General features: G+C 40.9%; 1 protein-coding gene across 1 annotated transcript in view; it reads left to right on the forward strand.

Annotated features, from left to right (window-relative positions):
* Positions 1 to 14217: 14217 nt before the first annotated feature.
* TRPM1 (transient receptor potential cation channel subfamily M member 1) overlaps positions 14218 to 23422 on the forward strand; it is a 111248-nt gene continuing 102043 nt past the window's right edge. Inside the window, exons 1-3 of the mRNA XM_054837419.1 lie at positions 14218 to 14345; positions 16004 to 16126; positions 22904 to 23078. The gene's annotated coding sequence lies outside the window, so the exon portion shown is untranslated. The remainder of the gene's footprint in view (positions 14346 to 16003; positions 16127 to 22903; positions 23079 to 23422) is intronic.

Below are 23422 nucleotides of genomic sequence, written 5' to 3' on the forward strand. Positions count from 1 at the left end.
TAAGGAGTGTTTAAGGAGTGTTATCTTCTATAGCATGTGCTATTGGGGTGTGAGACCTGAAACTGAGGGTTTAAGGAGCAACTAAAAACTTTGGCCAAAGTCCTGGCATTTTGATAAAACAAGAGTGCTCAGCTGGCAGTGCTGTGACAGGCAGGGCAGCAAGCCCATTCATGGCCAAGACAGTGTGCTGTTGCAAAGGCCCAGGATGGCTGCTGGAGGCACATGAGGGGTATTGCTGGAAAGCGCAGTCTGTTTGAAAAGCACCAGCAGTACCTGGAGGAAGGCCAGTGCCTACAGAAATAGGTGAATAAAGTAGCCAGTCACGATTGCAGTCACGCCTGGCTGAAGATTGTAGTTGCCAAGGCCTTAAAGTATGGAAATATCCACCCCTGACCCACCCTGCTGAAGCCCATCAAAGGGCTTTGTAATGTGTTTTCCCTGTGTTTATTATACTATGCAGTTTAGTCTAATGCTGGCGTTGGAGAACTGTAGCAGGCATTCTGGACTGTTTGAATGCTTTGGAAGTAAGTGGTATCCGTGGCATGGGGTGGGGGTGCTTTTCAATCTCTGCCAGGTTTCTTTGTTTCTTATGGATCAGAAGTGATGGTGCTGCGGTTCATCCTCATGGAAGCATCGGTTCTCAGAGTACTACTCTATACCTCCCTACCACTTCTGACTCAGTGCAACGAAATTGTACACCAAACCCGTTGTCTAATTGTTTATCCACTCCTTGTTTCTAAAGCTGAGACACTGAATAGAGGCAATTCTTTTAGCTCTGGCTTTATGCCTTGTAGCAAGCATATAATTCCTGCCATTTGCTTCAATTTTACTCTTGGCTGAAATTTGAATGCACAGCACAGTTTCTCTTTTTCACATTTCTTTTTCTCCCACGGGCCAGTCTTATTATGTAGGATCATATTCACCATTGGATTGGCCTCAGGTAATTTTTTGTTGTGCTGAATTTTGGAAGTATGCTAGTAAGTTGCATTCATGATGCTTACGTCTCATGTATGCATGAGCTATACACAATGGAAATCATTACCTGTTAATAAAGGCTAAATTGTCAGCTTGGGGCTGCTGTTGTATGACACTTTGTATGAGTAGAGGGACATACAGAATGTTGTACTTCACAAACTTTATTTCCCACTGTAGAAACTCGATTCTTCTGTTCCAGCCACTACAATATAACGGTCAACCTGACCCCTGAAAACCTGGGGGGGGGACATGTTCATGGACTTCTGCTTGGCCAGAAGGTGCTTGGGATTTAAATTCTGGGTAGTATTTGGGAGGTGATTCTTCTCCCTAATCTGCAATATAGAGCCACCAATGAAAAAAGAGCAGCTTAACCCATGACATGTTTTCACTCCGTTTTTATTGCCAAAAAGTAGAGCTGCTGGTGAATCTCATTCTTACCATCTCATTCTATGGCTTGAGGGAAGGAAAATCTTAAACTCTGAAGAGCTTGCATAATATTCAGATGGAAGTGAGTTCCTGGGAGGCTCTTTTGTTATGTTTGCTGTTTCTTTCCATTTGAGAATTTCAAACAGAAATGTTCTGAGGCGCTGTCACACATTTGCCATAAGTCCAGTCTTTCTAGAAGTCATTACATGTGGTTCATGGATCATTCATCTCTATATGGCAGATTGGATCCTTTCAGGATGCCTCAGACTTAGGTGTTGTCTTCCCAAGGAAGGTGATTCTTTCAAGATTATTCACCAAATCGAAAGTGGGTAGACAAACTGAGCCCAATGCTTGAAAAACAGTCAAGGCAAAGAGAGATTCAGTTGATTTCTGACCTTCTCCCCTCGAGCCATCACCATGTATCCTCCAGCATAACATTCTAATAGTAAAGAATGCAAACTAGTAGAAGACTTAGTGGCTTTCTCTGAGGAAACATTTCAAAATTCCATGATATTAATCAGAGTTTTCCTAATTGATTGCAGCTGCCATCCATTTTGGGCCACATGCTTGTGTTTACTAGGCTCATGAACCCAAATATTAGAATAAGTAGTTATTTCTTCTCAGTTCTGATGAGATCATACCCATATTTTGAGAATCATTGGGTTAGACTAACTTTCTAATTCAACCGACTAAATATCAGAGTGTAAAATGGGCAGTGATCACTTGGTGACTGTAAAAATAGTCTGCACAAGAAACTCTTTAGTTAGTGTGGAGGTAGCAACTGTAATGGAGAGTAGGCTATACTAACTTGCTGCTTGAAAGAGTAAACTAGCCTGCAAGGTTCAATGCAGCTTCATTTGTGAAGAGGGCTAGGCACCAGCAGCATAGTAGTTCAGCCACTTGGATGTATATGTCCTAGTACTTGATGCAAACAGGGGCATGAGGAGGAAGACCATCTCTTCAGGTAGATTACCTGCTCTTCTTCCTTGCCCAAAATGTCCAAAAAGTTACTCCTTTGCTTGGGGACAAGTAAGTTGTGCTGTCGCTAATATCCTCGTCAGACAAGATCACAGCTAGACTTGCAAAGCAAAGTTTGTAAATACACCTAGTAGAAAGTTTTTCAGAGAGACCATATTTTGTTTTGCCAGTAGCCAAACTTTTTGGAGGGTGGAGGGTAATGTAGTGGAAGTGGTTACTAGACTTTTGAACTGCAAGCTTTATATAGCTATAAGAAAGTTACTTAAATACCAGCTAGACCCTCTGGTGACTTTTAATCTTTTTATTTGAGTAGTCAGAGACTGGTGTTGTGGGAGGAAGACACCAGCTGCAGTTACGCTTGTTTTTCTGTTCTTGTGGTTACTGTTCAGGGTTAGGCAATGTTTATTTCCCAGCATAACTGCTCAACAGCCTTCCTTTCAGAAGTGTCAACACATGCAAATACGTGTTTGAGGAATTGCTGCTGCAGTACCTAATTGTTACGCATTTTTTTTTAAGTTCAGTCACTTGTATGTTGTAGGTTAAAGAGCCTGAAGAATTTTACTGCAAGATGTATGCAAATTCAGCTGTGGTGTTAGTCTTGGTCTTCATGTCTAAGCATGCATTGTACTACCTTAGCCATTAAGCACTCTGCTGCTGTGTTGCATTAAGACTAAAGATTTGTAAATGAGTAACTGTTCAAACCCAGTGAGTCTTCCTCTAGCCTTGCTTTTCCTTGAAAACACTGGGGGGGTGGGAAGGGTGGAGTTCATATCCCTGCAGAACAAAAGCATATTTTGTTCTAATACTTTCATTTAAAAGCTATCAGACTTGCTTGCGTAAACGCAGACTTGAAGCCAATCTGTGTCTTTCAAGGGCCACTGCACTCTGCACTCCACATAAACAGTGAAATGTTTGTGACTGTCACTGTCTCCCACTACACTGGCTTTTCATTCACTTGATGATCAAATCCAAGTTTGATCTCTCTGGGTGAAGTACTGCTTCAGTAAAAGGGCACTGGCAAAACCCACGCTGACTGAAATGAGGCAAAGGATTGCAGTGTTGTTTTTTTTGAAGCCCTCCGCAGGCTTGTTGCAGCCTGAGAGACCTCTTCCTGTATCTTTGCCTCCTGGATTCCTCATCTATTTTTAAGTCTCATGCTCTTTCCTGCGCCTATTTTAACTCTGTTACTGTACCATTTAACCCCTGTGGGATATGGAGTTTGTGGGAAAGAAGCAGCATATTAAAAAAAAAAAAAAGTTGGTTAATCTGCATACTCCTCCAAGGGTTTTATGGCACAGAACATGCAGAAACCCTAATTAGGATCACATCTAGGTATTATGCATTTGTTTGTCAGCAGCTGCAATATGAATTAAGAAATAGTAAGGGTGTCATATTGTGTCTGCCTGTCTCTCTACTTGTGCTAATGCCTAGGCAAAATACATAACGTGAGTTAATGCCTATGATTCAAGGTTTGGCCACAACTCTGAAGTGTTTTCCTCACAGGACATGTACTGGTTTGGACTTGTTATGGGAATTCTTTTCCCTCAGTAGTATCCATCCATGCAATGTCCCTGTGCAGTGCAATAGTAAAGAATTTTCAGGCCTTGGATCTCTTAAACATATTTTGTGGTACAGATCCCCCAGGGATTCCTATGAACTAAAACTGCTAGAACTTGTCATGTTACTATGTATTTCACCTTGAATGACTTTGTTCCAAATAAGGCTGGAGAGGTATTTAATAAGACTTAAAGCAGACTTTTGAGGTAAAAGACTGGAAACAAAAAGTTGCAAGTAAAATAATCCAATTCTATTTTAAATTTAGCAACTAGATGGCTCTCTAGTGGCTTAACCTCTGCTATGCAGAATCCTAACAACATATCTCATCTGTGGGAGCTGGGAATTAGCATTCATGGCAAAAATGTCTTCCAAGTGTTTTCAATGGCTCCAAGTGACATTTTACTTTTCTTTGGGATTAAGTTTTGAGGCACAAGTATGAATTATGTTGATGTGTGGCTTCCTGTGTTGCAAACAGTGATTTCTTCCTAGCCCGTACCTATTTAGCCAGGCAGTGTGTTAATACAGTGAGAGATTTGTAAGTTGTTCTGCCCAGATATTTCCATGAGGATAAGTGTTCTGATTCCAGGTGGTAGTTGCTGGAGGTTTGATTGTGCACATCCTCACTGCAGGCTCTATTGGCAGCCTGTCTGCAGTATGACTTGCTTGCTGCTTTGGTGTAGTTCAGGAAGAAGTGGCCAACCCTCCTGCATGGGGTGAAAACTGTGACAGTACTGTCAGAACAGTAATGAAATTGTAATTTTGGTTTTGGATGTTCAATTCCTATTTTAAATGACCTTAACGTTGGAAGGCTAACAGACTGGTCCAAAATTGCAGAAGTTAAAAGCTGTGAAACTCTCGCCTTCAGCAGCATGTCCTTATGGTGCCTCATGGACAATGTTTTCGGTGGTGAATATTATTTCGTTCTTAAGAAACATTTTTAAAAGCATGTAAGTTTAAAATATTATTTCCATTCATCTGTTTGCTTATAGACATATCTTGCCTATTGTGTTACTTGGATCTAGGAAGTGCATCACTGAAACAATAAAGTGCCACTGAAGATTATACCTGCCGTATGTGCTTTTCTGAGTAAGGTGGTAGTAAAGCCAGTAGATGCCAGATCTCCTGTGTGGCCTTTGGCAAGTCATTAATCTCAACTATTTCAAAACTTTCCATTCATTTTGGACTTTTTATTTTGGGTGTCCAGTTGGAGGCTGCTAAATCAAGCACAAAACTTTCATGGTTTCCAGGTGGACCTGAGGTGATCTGTATATCTAATGTTTAGCATGCCCAGAATTGCAAAATCTAAAGAGCATTCTGGTAAATGCTGGGTTTTTCATCCCTACCTCCACAGCCTCACCTACAACAGGATAACATCACCATTTCTAACCATGCTGCCATTTAATGCCATGCCGTATTGAGTACTGATCTTTGTTAGGCAGAGACACATTTGAATTTGGTGTTACTGCAGTACAAACTATTATTTATGGATATCAAAAACCCAGAGAACAAAGAATGTTGTGTACATTCTTTAATACTATGAGGAATTACATTCTCTTGCTAGATTTTAGTTCAATGTCAGCTATTTCTTATCAATTTGACAGGCTCTGAACAGCTCACATAGCTCATTTTATTTATTTATACACATGCGCAAATACACACACACACACATCTTGTCTTTTTTCTTGCTAAACTGCCTTGGCTTTTTTTAGTTCTGGTTTTTTTTTCTTTTTTTCTGTTGACCTCCCATTCAAAGTTGTCTTCCACTGTTCCTAGTACCTTTGTCATTGTCTCTTTGTTTAAAAAAATTCTTGCCAAAATGCTGAATGCTTCTTGCCAATCATAACAACCACACTCCTCTCCTGTCATTTGGTGGCGTTCATTTTGAAGAATACAGTCTTTCTCTTAGCTACAGTTTTTGCCCATTACCTCCATCTTACAGGCATGGAACTTGCTGTGTTCAGCCTGGTTCATCTTTGAGAATTTATTTGTATGTTTTTCTCATAGCAGAACTAGCATAACTTGTGTGCTTCTCTCACTCAAATCTGTGGAAGTTGTGTACTGAGGAAGACTCAAAGCCTCATCATAAATGATGATGGATAAGAGCCTTTTTTTTTTTTCTAACTGCTCTTATTTAACCACTTGTTGTTTACAATTAATTGCTGAGTATGTTACTATAATTTTTACTGAGATTGTCAGAACAGCTGCACAAAGACAAATTTTGATTTTCAGTAAGTGCGACTGAACTAATATTCCAGCTGAGGTCTGGTCTGGACCATATGCAGAAATGTGGACAGTACCTCTGCCTTCCTGAAGCTTGGCTAGAGTGATGAATGTGGGAAAGCCAGGCACAACCATCTGTTTCTGAATGGGACAACGAGTGAAGTATCTATAAACCTGCATGTAAAGAATAAATCCTCCCCACTGTTCAGCATAAAGACCGACCCAGCTTCCTTGTGCACAGCCTTGCAATGGTCCAGGTAGCACTGTAATCCCAACAGTTCACATCAGACCCAGGCATCTGAGAAGTCTAGTGGTGTTTGGCAATTGGTGATCAGCCGCCTTGTAAAAAGGATAGGCCCTGGTATCACCTGTCTTGGTATTGTCTCAATACTCCTTTGGTCCCACTCCATCTCATGATCTACAGGATTTAGCCCTTTTCTCTTTTGTTTTCCTTCCCTTTTAAGGATTCTTGCCCTCTTTTTCTGTCATACACACATGACTAAGTGTACTGATCAAAATATCATGTTATTCCAAAGTAGGGAGGTTAGTTTATCTCTGAATTTTTTGGGGCTAAGTAACTTATTCTGGTTTTTGACTTGCTTGAGACTTCCTGTCTCAGTCTGTCTGTACACTGTTGTGTTTGCCATGAATGTGTAATTCATTTGCATGTAACTTTTCACACTGTGAACTTTACATTATTTTCAGCATGCATGCTTCAGATTAAACTTTGGTGATGTGTCTGAAAAGTATGTACATAATTTCAAAAATGAAAGATTCCTGTTAATTGAATTAGATGTTCCTCTTGAAACATCTTTATGAAAACAAGGGTGATCTGTGGCTGGAAAGAATAACGGCATAACCTTTATGGCATATGTTTACATGCTTTGCACAATATTATGTTTTGATGAAGCATTGTTCATAACTTGGCAAAGACCTCTTAAAGAATGTTGGCCAGAACAAGCTGCTTTTTACAAGGAAAACAATAGGTTTGGATACTTTCAAATTAAATGTGTATGGCTTCAGACAGACCCCCACTAACTCTCTTTTTGTTTGTAGAGGCCTATATAGACTGGCTCCTGTATTTCCACTGTCTTGGCCCCTTGGGGTTTCACTCCATATCAGTGCAAAGGTACACATTCATTCTAAACTGGAAATGGAACACTCCAGCTCAGATCTGTATAGCTGTATGGCACAGAAAACTGAAAAATCAAGAGTGTTGGTTCCGGGTCTGGTTGACTAGATGTTCTATAACTCATCAGAAAATCATGTGCAGTAAATAGGCTTACCAAAATGTATTGTCTGCCCTCAGGGTATTCTGGCAAGTGTGTGTAGGGGGAAGGCAGGGGGTGGAATATCATGTTTGCTTCTGTAGCTCCAAAGTGTGTTTTAATTTTTGTCGAGTTAAGAGTTTGATCTGTAGAAAGGGGGATTTGGTGTGTCAGTCCACTTGGACAGGGAAGACAGCATCTGTGGACGTGGTAGAAACAGGTTATGATATATTAGATGCTGTGAAGGGCAATACCCAGTGAGGATTCTGCCAGAACAGTGACTTTTAGTCAAACTATGGTAAAAAAAGAAAATAAACGCCAAAATTAATGGTATTGGTAAATCTCATGTGATTGTGCCACCATGCGGTATAACTAGTCAGCTAAACACTTAAAAGCCCATGGAGATAGCAATAATTGTAGCAGGAGTTGTAGACTTCTGTATCTCTGCGTATACTTACTGCAAGTGTGTGGTGAGGTCATACAATAAAACATAGGAACACAAAGGCTGGCATGACTTAAATGTATACATGAATGTTCCTTTTCTTCCTGCGTAATAAATTTCAATGTGTGAAATAATCCCAAACCCATAAAAAGCGAGGAAATATATCTCTGGGTGGCCAAAGAGGTACAGATATAGAAAAAGACCTGTTGATACAGAATTGGGTCTACTCCCTTCAGCTGGGTCAAAAAAAGGCATGGTTAAATTTCAGTCTGTGAGAAATATGGTGATACTAGCAGCAAGAAAATGGAGCAAAACCATCATTAGTACAGACAAAGTATTTGATGTGGAAGGGCAGGAGGTTTTGTTGCTGTTGTGATTGAGTTAATTTCTCCAAAAATTAACAATAATCCTGCTAGGTATAAGATAGGTAAGCACGCCTGATGCAAGAGCAACATTTCCAGCTAGTGGGCACATTGAGTCCCTTCTGTTCTCATTTTGGCTTCTACACATGATCAGGCTAGAGTAAGTAGGAAGAAGGGTAGAACAGTAGTCAGCAACTCATGTCAAAATGCTGTGTCCAGGCTAAGAGGTGAGGACTTACAGAAAAATAAATGTTGCTGACTACATTATAAATTTAGTCATCTGACAAAGTTCAAGGTTGACCTAATTCAGTTAGGCTGAGGGCAAAGCCAATAATTTCTGCTTAAGACCTAAAGACTGAATATAGCATACCAAATTTTTGTGGCTTGTTGAGAGCGAGGTAGAGGTGGAAATGGGCAATTATTGTAGGTTCCTGGTAAGCTAGGTGCATAGCTAACTGTAGTCCTTTTCACAGAACATGGATTCCTCCTCTTAGTGACCCTCTGGTGAAATTCATGCCGAACTGCACATTCAAAGATGTATATTAAAGGTGTGCTGGATCCTTGCTGTTGTGCAGGTAGTGTCTGCTAAGTTTGGAGCCTTTCTGGCTGGTAAGGTTTTACCTTAGTTAAAGCATGTGTTTTGCATTCAGAAGATACAGGGTAATGTCCTGGTCTTAGCAGAAACTAAGAGGCTTGAACACTTACTGGAGGCTTTGAAGGTCTGTTTTTGTTTGAGTTATCCCAACCTTCTAAATTATAGTGAGGATCACATGAGAGGAGCAAGTTCTCTTCTTCAGCCACGTTCCTCCTGACAAGATCAACACCCAGTCAAGTGGAAATTTCCACTGCTGAGGTACGTACCTCACTGCAAGTAGTATCTATCAGTCAGGCCTGACTCTAGGCAAGGTTTTGCAGAAGTACGGGTATAGAAAAGATTAAACCACAGAAACTTTTGCTTCTTGGTCTTCAGATACTTTGCTTTTTACATTTCTTGCTGCTAGAAATGAGGGAGTATGTGAAATGTGAGTGCTTTTGATACCCATTTCCAGTGTATCCTTGTTTACCAGGCTCAATCTCAACAGATTGCCTGGAATATATTTAATGTTAAAGCAACTAAACCAGGGGGACCCAGAGGAGGAGCAACGAGGGAGCCCAGGCTCTGGGCAGGGGAGGGGAAGGCGCGTAGGAGAAAACCCCAGCCAGCAGCAGAGCCAGGGAGGCTCCGAAAACGTAGGTGCTCGCGGCGGCGAGGCGGCCTCCCCGGCCCGAGAACGCGGTGGGACCCACCGCCGCCACGAGAGGGGCCCGCAGTCGGTGTGCGCCTCGGATGAAGCCCGAAGCGGGTTCGGGCGGCGGAGGGCGCCGCGGCCGGCGGGGACAGGCGGGCTGGGGGGGCAGACGCGAGGAGGAGGCCCGGGGCGGCGAGGGCGCCGTTGCCCGTTTAAGCGGGCGCCGCTGCTGTCCTCGGGTGCCCCGCGCGTGCCTCGCCGCAGCCGCCACGGCGCTATTAATAGCGGCCCGGAGGCGGAGCGCCCTCTGACACGCGATGGGCGCTCCTCGTGCGGGCCGCCCGCCTCTGCCGGGGCCCGCGTGCAACCGCCGCCCCCGCCGCCGGCCGGGCCGCCGAGGCACTTGTGGCCGTGGCCGGCCTCGGCGCCGCGCCCAGCTCCCCACGGCCTCTCTCGGCTGAGAGCCTGTGGGAGGGCGAGCAGGGCAAAAGGGAAGAGCCCGTGTGTCGGGCCAGAGCCTGGGGTCACGCCTGCGTGCACCTCGACCACCTGCGCGCCGTGCGTGTGGCGGGCGTGGGAGTGCGCCCTTCCGCGAGACCGGGAGCAAGAAATGGTCCCTCCTTCCCTGCCGCAGAGCCCATGTTTCTCCTCCCACGGGTTTAGGGATAGGCATTGAAATCTCCACCTGCTCTAATTGCAAAGGCAAGATTTTTCCCTTCTTTCTGGTAAATGGGAAACATGCAAGAAAAATGCCGACGTGTGTTCTCTCAGCAGTCCACCCACGCTCTGACCTGAGGAGAAAGGAATGGAACGCTTTCTTTCCACAGAGGGGTATCATTTACTACACACAAACCGTACTTTGTAAAAGCAGTGAAGAGCCTTTGTCTCACTGTAAAGGCTGTATAACAGTGTAATGTATTTGTATATCCCCTGTAATCAAAGAGAAAAAGAGGCCGTGCTGCATGAGAAGTAGGAATTGACATACTGAATTAGAGCCATCTGCTTCAGTATCCTCTGTGAACCTAGCCAGAAAAAGATTGCAGAGGAAGGGAATGTGTATCTCCTCTTTTCCTTCACTTCCTTCAAAAATACTGCAGTATGTTACTGCATGTTACAAATACTATTTCAGTAGTTAGCCTGTATCTTGGAACTTTAATGTCTGTATGCTTTTTATTTCAATACAATGAGAAATATCCTGTTAGTCATTAAAAAAAAAAGGCATTATTTCAGTCCAAGTCCATTGGAGTGTGGCAACAATTCCCCCTCCCCCAAGTTATTTACATATTGTCAGTCTTTTTTAACAAAGGATGAATCTAGTAAGCAATGCCCCATCTCTGTCGAGAGTGGGTGTCCACATCTGATGCTTTCAGTTTTGCATCTCTTCTACAGTCCTCATCTGAAAAGCAGCAGGTTGTTTCCACTATGTAGAACAGCTTCCCTCCTCCTTTACCCTGGAGCACAATTGCATGCACTCTGCCACCCAACCGCTTTTGGCACTAGAATAAGGCCAGTTGCTTTAATACCTCTGCCAGCAAAACTGCGTTACAGCAAATGAGCATGAGTCACTGAGCTTGAGTGAGTTGGGAGTGTCTTTGAGACATTAATTTTATAGCTTTCTTGGGTATTAGGAGATTTGCTCGCTTTTCAGGACAGCGTGTTCATCCCCGTACCCTTTGCTACCAGCTCCTTTAATATATAACAAATCAGCCAGTGGCAGAGGGAGTTTACCTTGGGGGTGTCTGGGGTGAAGAGAGCAAAAGTAATCTCTTAAGTGCAGGAACACCCTCAGCACTTTAAACCACAGCATTAGAACAGGAGTCTCAAGTGTGCATTAGTAATGCTTTTGCCCTTTGCTCTTTGGAGGGGTGATTTGCTCTACAAATACTTTATGAACCTCTTGAGACTGTGGCACCGTGTTATTCTTCAAAAGTGTCTGCTTGTAAATTCCCACTGCATTACAACATGGGCTTCTGTCACAACATGTTAAATAATCATAGACAAATAGTATCTCATGGCAGGATTTGTTCTGATAAATACAGGTCTGTAGAACTGTACACACAAAAAAAGTTGCATAGTTCTGAGACGATAAAAAGATCAACGTGATTTGAAAATGGTGAGAGGGTTGAGTGTCCCATACATTCTTAAACGAACAGACAAAATGAGGAAGTCATTTAAGGGTAGCCTTGTTTGTATATGCATGTTCTGGAGTGTCATCTTTTCTTTGAATAGTTGACAAATTGAACACAGCTGAGCCAAATAAATTGAGGGCTACATATCCACACACCTTTATTTTGCTATGCAGTATCAGTCACTGTACTGAGACTGGTCATCTCAGTACGTTGCCAGAGGGGATTTATCTGCTGAAGTTTGTTTTGAAGCATGGGGGGGGATTTTGGTCTGGAGTTTATGGTTTGTCTGTTGTAAAGCTGAAATACAAAATTACATTTCTGAGTGTAAAAAAGAGCTTAACTGCGTAGTTCAGCTTCATGTGACAATAAGAATACCTATGCTGCAGGCCTGATTGAATTCCCAGACTTCAGCTCTTTGCATACTCACATTCTGCCTTTGGTTTCAGCAGAATAACAGTAACTTTATCTTTCACTTAGCCTCCCTAAAATTATACCGTTGGAGGCTACTAAAGATGACAGATCTTCTGTTTTCCCTTGGCTTTTGCTTACTATTTGCAGCATGTTTTTCTTTTGGGCTTATCCTAGCTGTCTGTTGGTGCCACACTGTAAGGGAAATTTGTAGTACCTTTTGCTCAGTCAGAACATTTTGGGTGATAGATAGGAAGCTTAACCTTTGTTAGACTTGACTGCTGACTTTCCATGGTGTCAAAGCCTCTCATGGAGACTGGCCTGTTAGTGTGGGCAACTCTGCAAAGATCATCGCTCATCACGCCAAAACACCGAATACAAGTGCTCAGTAAACCAACAGAGGAAACACAGTAAACCAAATTGTATTTCTTCAAAAGCCAGCAATTTTCTGGTACTTTCAGAACTCACTTTCAGAAGCTTACACTCTCACTTTTTGCTCTTGGACTAATTTTGTATTCTTTGCTTTTGGACTGTTTGATCGATTATTATTTTGCATACTATGAAAAATACTTCAGATATCACTTAGATAAGTTCTGCATCTCATACAGCAGACGATCTAAAGACATCATTGCTCAAACATTTCTGTGTTGTAGTTGTCCATCCTTAATCAAGAGGTCACGCTGAATTTGATGGGGGTACACATATAAGTTCATTTGTGTTGATCAAATTTTAAGTGCATATATCACTCTCACTCTTGATGTGGTTGAAGTTTACAATCTAGAAGCTTTAGGGACTCCAAAAGTTCTTCAGAGTCACGGCTGAAAATATCTAATCAAAAAACAATGAAAAGAGAAGATTATAGTTGGGAGAAAACAATAAAAGGTCAGAATTTCACAGCTGATGGTAAAATGGGCCCTATATCCTTTCACTTTTAATCCCACTCTGGAGATAGCTAAAGATCTGTCTCAGAGTCCTTTTCAAACATGCTTAGTACCACAGAAGGAAGGGATACATTTTAACAGTATCTGTCAGAATTTAACTGGGTTTACATAGACAAGAGAGATGCGGTAAAGAATAATTTTTCCTTTTTTTTTTTAAAGCTAGTTATAAAAGTTTGGAAAGGTTGTCTTCATACTGTGGGTTGTTTTTTGTTTTAGTATATCTGAGACAGTAATTAGATTTGGACAGTTTTGTGAACAAGTGGTTTTTCACCCATATCATCTTACCTTGACTAGAAGAGTGCTATTTCATTTGTGGGTTCTCTGTGCTGCTGTAATTAAATAAAGTGGATGTTGCATTCATTTAAATGTTAGCAAGAGAGTAATAGAATGTGTGAGGTTATCAATTATGTTGGCTTTAAAAAAACCCCAAACAAACAGATGTGCCTGGCATTCATCAGTGTGTTGAACAATGCAGCTGTAAGACATGATGGTAATAATAAGTATAGCTGTGACTGTAGTTAAAGCTCCTTTTTGTGTTTGGCAAAATTTTCATTCATTATTTAGGTCCGATTGTAGTCTGTAACTCTTCCTTCTCTTTTGCTACAGTAAATCAGGACTAATTTGGGGTTTTTTAACTGAGGTCTTACATTGTTGCAAGGGTCTAATCTAAACTATCTGAAAAGGCTTCTACTGTTCTTAGTGGGTAAGGAACAAGTAGTCACGTAATGAGAAAGTGAAGAAGCAAACTTGCAAGTTGTGACAAAGAGGATTTTCCAAGTATGAGCTTCAGTAGTTTAAGGTTCCCATTAAGTGATTACATAAATGGCTTTTTAAATATCAGATTTGTTCAAGAAAAATGCAAGCAGTTTTGTGGAGACCCTTAAGAAAAATAAATAACTGATGAAAGTGTGAATGTGGGCTACAAAATATCTGCCCACATACAGTTCAAATCACATATCAAATATGCTCAGTTTTCTGCTCTTGAAGATACAATAAAGTTTAGTTCACTCTGTCCCCTTGCATGTTCAAAATTCTATAGATAACAAACTTTGAAAAATACATTGCAGAAAATAATGGTATATACTATTGCCTCATATAACAAGGAAATTATGATGTAGTAGTAAAATGATTTTACTTGGGGTTAAAAATAATTTAGTAGCAGTACTGGCTTTGATAAGTGGGCTTGTCTTGGACAGCTGACTATATGTTCTTTTTGACACTTAAAGCTTATCTTCTTCCTGACTTTTTTTTTTTTTTTTTTTAAAAAGGTCTGGATGGAAATACAGCCAAATGGAACATAGGTGAATTTTGTGAACAGAAAAGGCTCATCACTCCACTGGTTCTTCCAGTGAAGCAAGTTGCCTTCCTCCATGCTGTGTTGAGGAAACACAGGCTGCCCCAGTAACTGAGGTCAGAACTGTTAAATATTAACTTTCCAAATAAATGGGTAGGCCTCTCTGTGTTTGGGAACATAGACCCGGGGACTGTTCTCTGGAAGTGACTCAGGCAATGTTCTGTTGGCACTAGGCAGTATTAGATCTGGTGAATCCTTTATTTTCCTAGGCTGACTGGAGTTTGGCCTGCAGAAAAGAACCTACTCTGATTTCTGTATTCAGAGAGTAAGAGCAGACATGCTCAGCATTTCAAGAATTTTCTCTTCCTGATCTTTCCCAACAGTAAAACAGTTTAACAATAGCTGTGCGGAGAACAGATTATCTTTAGCCTAGATTCCTAAATCAGGGAGACCTAATGCAACCTTACTGTTTGTCTGTCTACTGCAGATTCCCCTGGCTAATTTTGGTTAGCTTTAACAGCAAAACTGTCTGAAACTAGGCTGAATAGGCTAACAGGATGGAGAGACAAAATAGTTGGATGAAAGGGAGACTGTATCATGAACTCATGTATTGTTCTGCAGCAGTGAGGCCATAAGATACAAATCTTTAGAAAACTGACTTCATTAGTGTCTGTGCTCATGGAATTCATTGATTGGTTTAGATGTTATTTGGTGGCAGTCATCTGGAGCACAGTGCTTTCTCAAATAATGCTCAGTGCTGCAAGAACTAGGAAGCTCTTCTGCCATGGAAAACAGAGATTTTCTTGCGGAACTTGAAGTGCACTGGAACTACTCTTAGAAAAGCAACATTTTGTATCTACAAGTTTAAATTTTAACTCAACTGTTGGCTTAATTGCCCTCAGTGAGTCCAAGAGAAACTGCAGTTAGTGACTAACGAGTCATTCCAATTAGTGATAAGGCACATGGGCAGGACTGTGTGTCACCAATCTTTGCTAACTGGACTGTACTTGTAGTCTCTGGAAAGTTACCATACAAGGGGAATCTCCTTTGGCACTGTGGGACTTCCAGGAACATAATTTTTGACAGAGTCTGTGAGGAGTTGCTCTTTGTTATGCACAGCCTGGCTCTGTACTGTGATCTATTATATTCCTCTCACATGCGGGAGTTACATTCCAGCATCTGAGTTTTAACACTAATTTATAACATGGCATGTGCAACCTTAGAGTGTGATCCAGTTGAGATTCCCTGCTCATTACATCACAAGGCCTCAGTATACCTTAGCTCCCAATGGAGCTGGTAAAATCCTCTTCTGGCCCCGGCACAGGGTGAATTTCATGCATGAATGTATTTCTTCAAAGCTATTTAAGCTCCTAGAAATTCAGATAATATTTAGTGGGATTTTCAGAGTTGCAAATCATACTCATCTTCAGCAAAGCAAACGAGATTAAGGTATATGGTGACATTTTTCAAAGTATTGTCTGCATCGTAAGGCATCTATTGAAAAAATACTTGAACAAATCCAGATCCAAGTCTCCATTTATACTTGCCTTGGAAGTTTGCCTTTGACTTTAGTGGGAATGGACTGTAAAACGAGTCAGTAATTGGCATCTGACTTCATAATCACACAATGTTATTTTGTGATTTATTGAATAGTTGCCCACAATAAGTGGCCTGTATAGTTTGTTTATTTGGTATGAGGAAAAACATTTATATAATTCTGTTATGAATTGTGGAACGGTCCTGTTGTGAAGGGATGTGCTTGTCCCCTCTACAGGCCTTCCTTGTCTATGGTGTTCAGACTACATTTTCTGGGAAACTACCATGGGAAGGAAAATTGCATCTCCCCTCTCCTCCTCCTCTCCTATCCCTGGAAAGCATATTCTGTTGTTTGTGAAAGGTAAGTGCTTTGGGTAACAACTGAAATCAACAGTGTGATAGATGATGTATAGTAACAGTGGTGTTTTAGAGGATAAGCCAGATTCTAACCATTTGAAAGTGAAATTAGAGCTCTGTTGGGCCTCACACTGTCCCACTGCTGACCACTGAAGATTTGCTAAGCCATCTTTGGTAGCATGTTTCAGAAGCTTTTGGTGGAGGCGGCACACTAATCCTCGGGATAATCCCATACAGCAGTTTCCTCCTAGTCCTAGCATGGACTTTCAGATGTATCTCACTCCTGGGTGAAACAGCTTCTATTTCAGCCAAGGCACCAGGGCTGAGGAGTGCAGCTTTGGGTGTCATTGTGGTTATGTACTGAGATTACTGAGAAATCAAGTAAGAATGCAGCTGTGAGTCTTTAAGCAGCATGCCATGGAAAAATAAAACACAAAGTGTGTATGTGCACAAGGGAAATGTACCCAGTGTTTTGCACATTCCAGCAGAGGCCTCAGTAAAGACTGGAATTTTAATTCTCATCTGACAACATTCCACAAAGACAACTTACATTCCCTTCCTGCTCCCCCCCCCCCCCAAGAGATTAATTTTAAAAAGTAATTTTTGCTTATTATTTATTCTGCTTTGGCTATTAAATAACTATTGGACTGCCAGCACTCAGATTAGCTGGGTGCTTTTTGTTTAGTTCCTAATTTGGATTCTCTGGGATTTGTTAGTATTAACTATTTTCTGTCTTATCGTTATTAGCAATGCAACTTCTTATGTATTGTCATTCTAAATGAAGATTAGAAATGTCATCAGCTGCATTGGTATCTCTGCAGGGACTCTTCAAGTTTCTTCAAGTTTCGTGTAGTGATAGGACAAAGGGTAATGGCTTTAAACTGAAAGAGGGTAGATAAGATTAGATATTAGGAAGAAATTCTTCACTATGAGAGTGGTGAGGCACTGGAACAGGTTGCCCAGGGAAGCTGTGGATGCCCCCTCTCTGGAAGTGTTCAAGGCCAGGTTGGGCAACCAGGTCTAGGGGAGGGTGTCCCTGCCCGCAGCACGGGGGTTGGAACTAGATGATCTTTAAGGTTCCCTTCAACCCAAACCATTCTGTGATTCTTTTTACTACACCCATGGTCAACTCACACACATGCTTGTTGGTATAGTACAAGGCCATTAGAAAGGCAGTAAAGAGGAGAGGCAGTGACTCATGTAAACTTATTAACAGCACAGTTAAAGTACAAAACCCCACCTATCCCAGTAGGAACAAAGATCTTGATCTGTACAGCACCTGCTGTACAGTATTCCTCTGTTTCTTCCAGTTTTTTAGTTCTGAATAAAAATATGGAAAGTAGGCCAGTGTTTAAGGATTTTGAATGAAAGAAATGCTGGTTTTGGAGCTGACATCAGTGTGATATCAGGAGAACCAGACTTTGCACACAGTCATCTGTTAATTTCTGGATTACAAGCTATATACAAAAAGGTGCAGAAGTCTGTTTCCTCGATGGAAGTGGGCCTGCCAGCATTTATAATATCCTATTTAAGCCAGAGCTGCTGGCTAAAATAATCAGTTAGCTAGCTGTGTAGCTGAAATCGTAAAACAATGAGACTAACCACTTCAAATGAGGATGTTTTTTTTCCCACTTGTTCTAATACAGTAAAACTTTTTATTGCAATAGCTTCTGTTTAGCATTGTTGAACAAATGTGTCAGCTTGGGTATCTAACTGTGTCAGTATTTTGTTTCTTTCTTTCTTTCTTTCTCTTGTTTTTAAGAATCAGTTTGCTTTTTAATTGATAGTCATATTTTTTAGACTATCAGTTTTGGCCCATACTGTGACATAGTTGTAAGAAGCAGAGCACAGGACCCGCAACCTAGCCAAGTGGGAAGATGACTTAAATTACTTTTCCACTTTTATGATTCTAGACAGCTTCAGCGGCTAGGAAGATTTACAGTACGTAGACAGTATCTCATGTCTGACATAGGTCAGCAACATTGTGTCCTGTAGTCCTGTCTCTGGCAGACCTCTCGCATGTGAACTGTCATTGGGGTCCTCAGAACCTGCCAGCATATTGTGCTTTACCTGACTTCAGGCTTCTCAGGCCCTTTTTCCTTGGGTAAATGCTCTAAGGTATGGGTAAGAATCTTTCCTCATAACTTTAATTAGTTCCTAACATAGATTAAGGCCTTTGGAGATGTCAAAATAGATGTGCTGCAGAGATATGAAAGCTAATTAATGTATAGGAAGCAGAGTTATTTTTTCCTCTCTGCTTTATACTACTACTATTGAGCTGAGTCATGAGCTGTCTACTAGAGGGAATGAGGACAAGCTTTGCATCATACATTCCATATATGACTTACCTGTATCACTGAACTGGATGAGAGGGAAAGCTGCCCTGCAGCAGTGCCACACAGGGTGACTGGGAGGGATCTTCTAGGGAGGAAAATGGGCAAATAATGCGTTGACTGTGTCCCTGTTTCTTGTGTCAGCCATTTTAGATGGCCTAGCTGCCTCCCTGCAGTAGGGGCCACGCTGGCACTATTCAAATTCAGTGTTATGAGATGGCTCTCAGACCTTATGAAAAAATGCCTCAGTCATTGGCCAAAACCCTTCAAGACATCTCAGGATCCTTACCCCACCCCATTTCCAGGAAAGGTGTTACTTAATTGAAAATGTCTGTGAGATCAGCTTTCCTTTGATGCATGGTCCCTCTGTACCGTGTTGGCAGCATAAAAGCATAGGCAAGTGGAAGCTGTCCCTTAGGAAGACCCTTTCCAGAAGGAAAGCATGTATTTTCCTTTGATTGTTGCTTGGACCCTTTTAGAAAAGATGGCTTTGTGCCAGCGTATCTGCCAGACTGCACTGTAACATGAGGCACAGTGGAGGTGTGATGAACGCTGTGTGCTCTGACTGCCTTCTGCTTGGAACACCAAGAACCTGTGCAGACTGCAGAACAGTCTGTTTATAGCAGATAGAAGCCGAACTGTCCCTGCAGATGAGGAAGACAGCAACTTAAAAATTCTTCTCCCCTCTGCAAGCTTAAGAACAAAAGCACTGAGCAGTAGATCTGGTTGGTATGTGGGCTAGCTGCCTAAAAGGTAGACCTGGGTTTCAGCAATAAGATCATGTGGTTGTGCCAGTAAGGTTTGCTCATAGACATATCTTTGGTTTAGGAATCGCCTGATTCCTTCTCAGTCTGCATCCAGATGCAGTGAAGCACCTGCTTCTGTTCTGGTAAGGACAAAGAATACTTGGGGGGTGAGATTGATGGGCCAGAGTGGGAACTGGAAACATTCTGGATGCCTTACTGGGAATTGGCAAATGCTCTGGGAGAAGTCTGAGGGCCTCGGGACCTTAACCTGTTTAATTACCTTTTTGTCCAGCATCCTGAGCAGTGTCTGGGCAGTGTCTGAGTCTGTGAATCTGTGAACCCTAACCAAAACCAAAAGTGGACATTCATCTCTTTCTCTTTTTTTTTTTTTTTTTAAATTGAGATAGTTAAAAGCCGAGCCTCAGCCTCAGTCAAAATCTTGAATTTCTTAGGTTAGTTCTAGTTCAACGTTATTTAATGCCTGGGTTTGATACTGCTTACAACAGCAGTAATGCAATCATCTTTTATGGTAGCTGTAAATCTCCTTATGTATTTTCCAGAAGTTAATGTAATAATACTTATAGTTTTAAGAGTCTCTTATTACCAGCTGTAAGTCTTAATTTTCTAACAAGATACTGTTAATGGTATTCTTGCTTCAGCAGTTTTCTTTGTCTTGGAGCCCCTTAGAGGGCAGTGGATTCTTAGCCAGAATTCTTGTTTTGGTCCTGTAGAATGTAGTTTTGTTGTAACCCTGGCTTGTTATTAATAATTTTTATCTGCTTTTTTCATTTATTATTGTCTAGATTTTGCTACATCAATTACTTTTACATTGCTGACAGCCTAACAGCATACAGTTCAAATAGATCAGTGTCCACAACCTGTCTCAACTAATCATAATTACATTATTCTCATATCAGTGCAGCATGTCCTTCACCAGCTGAAAAAAATTTTGATTGTATTAAAAGTAAAATTATCGAAACATTAAATTACCTGAAAAATAATTTGAAAAAAAAAAAGAAATCTCCAGGGGTCTCTTTCACTGTCTGCTTTTGTGAAAAATAAACTTACGTGTCAGAATCTGCCTTTATCTGTATGTAGCCATAAGAGTTACTAAGGCAAGTAGTGTGTAGTCTGTCGGCCACATATTCTTGCTCTGGACCTTCCAGCCTTTGTTGGTATAATTGTATTTCAGCAGTTGCTGTCTAGGCGTATGGCCCAATAGATCAAAGAGGAGAGTAAGATTAAACAATATGCAGAACAAGGCTATAGTCAGCCCTGTATAGGGAGATGGAAATACATCTTTTTGGATCATGTTATCTGATTGCACCTATTACACAATCTCAACTTAACTTTAGTTGGGTACAGGGAAATAATATTTTTGAATGCTGGTAGCTCCCATTTTCAGAGACTCACTTTAAAGGCCAGTGTTCCAGCAGGACTTTTTTTCAGTTTAGGATCTTTAATAAAGGCTCTGTGGAAGAGCAGCTTAGATATTACCATTGCTTTGGGACATACTGCACTACTAGCCAGCATCCTAAGAAAATTACTGTAGCTGAGGATGCAGCCAAGGAACAAGAACTTCCAGAGAACATATTACTTCCTCTACAGTGTTGGAAGCTTTATCTCATTCTGCAATAGAAAGATCAGGATCCTCTGCAAATTCAGTTTATTAATCCTCTTCTCTCTCCTATAATCTTCGTGTCCTTCTTGAGTCTTGTTTTGGGGTGCCAGCAAGATATGTTCTGACCTATTTCTTTTTTGAGTTGCTGCCAGATTCTAAATGAAATGTGTCACTTCACCTTCCTTTTAGGTGAAAATAGATCCATATTTTTGCAGTTTAGTAATACCTAGGACTGGTAATTGCTTAAGGAGTTCATATCCCTGGGAAACTGTGGCTTTGAGCATGAAAAGAAAAAATGACTGAAGTACAGGGCCACCTTGCTTTCTCCATGTCTGCCTTGGTTTTCCATGCTTCTGTGAAGAAGGGATAAGCAAAGTACTGGTATGAGATCAATGATTTAAAGTAGGAGAGAAGAAACTGCTCATAATTTTGCTTCAGGAAGAAGAAATCGCAGAGACGGATTTGATTTGCACAAGAGAAGTTCTTATCAGCTAGTACTGTTAATAGCGGTCTAATGACTAGATGCCTGTTTTATCTTTCCTTGTATCTAAGCCAAGCAAGTGGCTTGTTAGCTCCATCTGCTGGAGTCTGATGATGTGAATGATGTAGGGAAGCTTGGCTGGACACACAGGAAAACTGTTAAAAGAAAAAAAAAAAAAAAGGAAAAAAAAGCCTAAAACAGAAGGACTCAGCGTGTGTCATCGAGACTGTGAGAAACCAGATGGGAACATCCATCTCCAGAACACATAAAATGTAAAGAATAATTAAAGGTTTGTTTGTGGTTGCATTAATTATGACTTTTCTGGTTGCTTTAGGACACACAAAACAGCTGAAACCAATTATGTTTAGAGCAGTATACAAATCTATATAATGCTGTCTTTTACTTAGGCATGTGCTGCTGTGCAGAAAATGAGACTCAGAAGGTAGTTTTTTCAAGGCTGATAATTACAAAGTAGATTAATTTTAAATGGTTTTCCAGTTACGGAAACGAAAGTATTTTTTTTGAAGTAGCAGATCACAGAGTAATTTCAGTTATAGGAAGTGTGCTATTCTCTCTACTTCAGACCAGAACTCAATGGCTACTGACAGAGTAACACCTGATAGATTTTTGAGAACTTTTCCTGCAACTGTCTTGTCACCCCTGTGGAAACTCACCTGCCCATCAAATTAATCTTTTTTTTTTTTTTTCCCCCTCACAAAAAAGCAAAACGAAAGGTTTACTTGCAAGGCAGCTTCTTATCTGCCATTCTGTCCTGTAAAGATTGCTTTAATGGCTAAGATGAGAAAAGATTTTTCTTTCCTTTCTCTCTGTTATGGTTGCACAGATTCCTGCTTGGAATAGCTGGAAGAAAACTTCTAAATAATTTATTCATGATTCCAAGTTTTTCCGTGGCACATGTTGTATGCTCTAATGGAACCATAAGAAATTCTCATATCAGGGGAGTGTCTGAAGCTTAGCATCACTAATACAGTTGCTGCGCAATCTAATAGTTTTAACTTTGTAAAGTAGATAGTTGAATGCTACAGACTAACTGAAGGTGGTTAATTGCAAGTTACAGGTTTTGCTGTATGGGCTCTCATAATCTTTTCATTTTCTGGAAGATGTTGATACACCAGACTTACTGAAGTTAAGGAGAAATTTGGGGTTGATCAAAATGGGATTAATAGTTCATGTATGTGTTTTCTAAATGGAATTCTTTGTCTGCAGTCTGTGATGCAATTATGTCCAGTTGTAATATTTTAATTATAATTTCTCATTTGTAATGAAGTATTAGCCGAAAGCATCAAGCAGCAGCCAAGGTCTCATTAAATATCAAGGACAATCTGTCTGGAGTGTATACTAGAAAATGTATAATATGATACTAGTCTATGAAAAGATGAGAGGAAAAGCCCAGAGAACTATTAAGACTTGGACTAGCAGGACGCATTATGATCCCCAAACAGCCTGTTAAGATTTGATCTTAAGCAGGAGTGTAAAACCCTGTAAATGGATGGTTCAAGAAATCATTTTGTAGGAGCTCAAAGTTAAAATGGTGAAGATAGTCATGAATTGGAAAGCCTGACATGCTTTTTCTCTCCAGGGCTGCTTTCATGGGTAACTCACGCCACATTGTGTTCTTGAGGCTTCCAGAAGACATCCTATAAATCCAGCCAGATGAGGTCCTATATTACGTGAGATACTTAGCACAGGCCACCACTGAGAATCGGCAGATAGGCAGCCAGCTGCACGTCCTATATTGAAATGCAGTTGTTCAGGTGAGTCCAGGTTATTTACTGTTAACTGAAGCAATATAGTTTGATTAAACAACATACTCCAGGATTATAGAAGTCAATCAAAAATGCCTTATTTAGATTTTTGCCAAAATTTACATAAAATACAAAATTTCCCCTATAGAAATGGAAACAAGTTGTGATGCACAAATCTCATTAAATTCTATGTCTGTGCTCACATGCCTTGGAGAATGCCTTACTGAATAATGACATTTTCAGCTGTTTCATGAGAGTTTCATTATGATTACAGCTAGGTTGTTAGGTATTTGTTTCTTTTCAAAGTAGCAAGGAACATCAAACAACATGTCTCCAATCAATACCATTGTTCT

The sequence above is a fragment of the Grus americana genome, chromosome 10, assembly GCF_028858705.1.
Source record: "Grus americana isolate bGruAme1 chromosome 10, bGruAme1.mat, whole genome shotgun sequence".
NCBI classification, from domain to species: Eukaryota; Metazoa; Chordata; class Aves; order Gruiformes; family Gruidae; genus Grus; species Grus americana.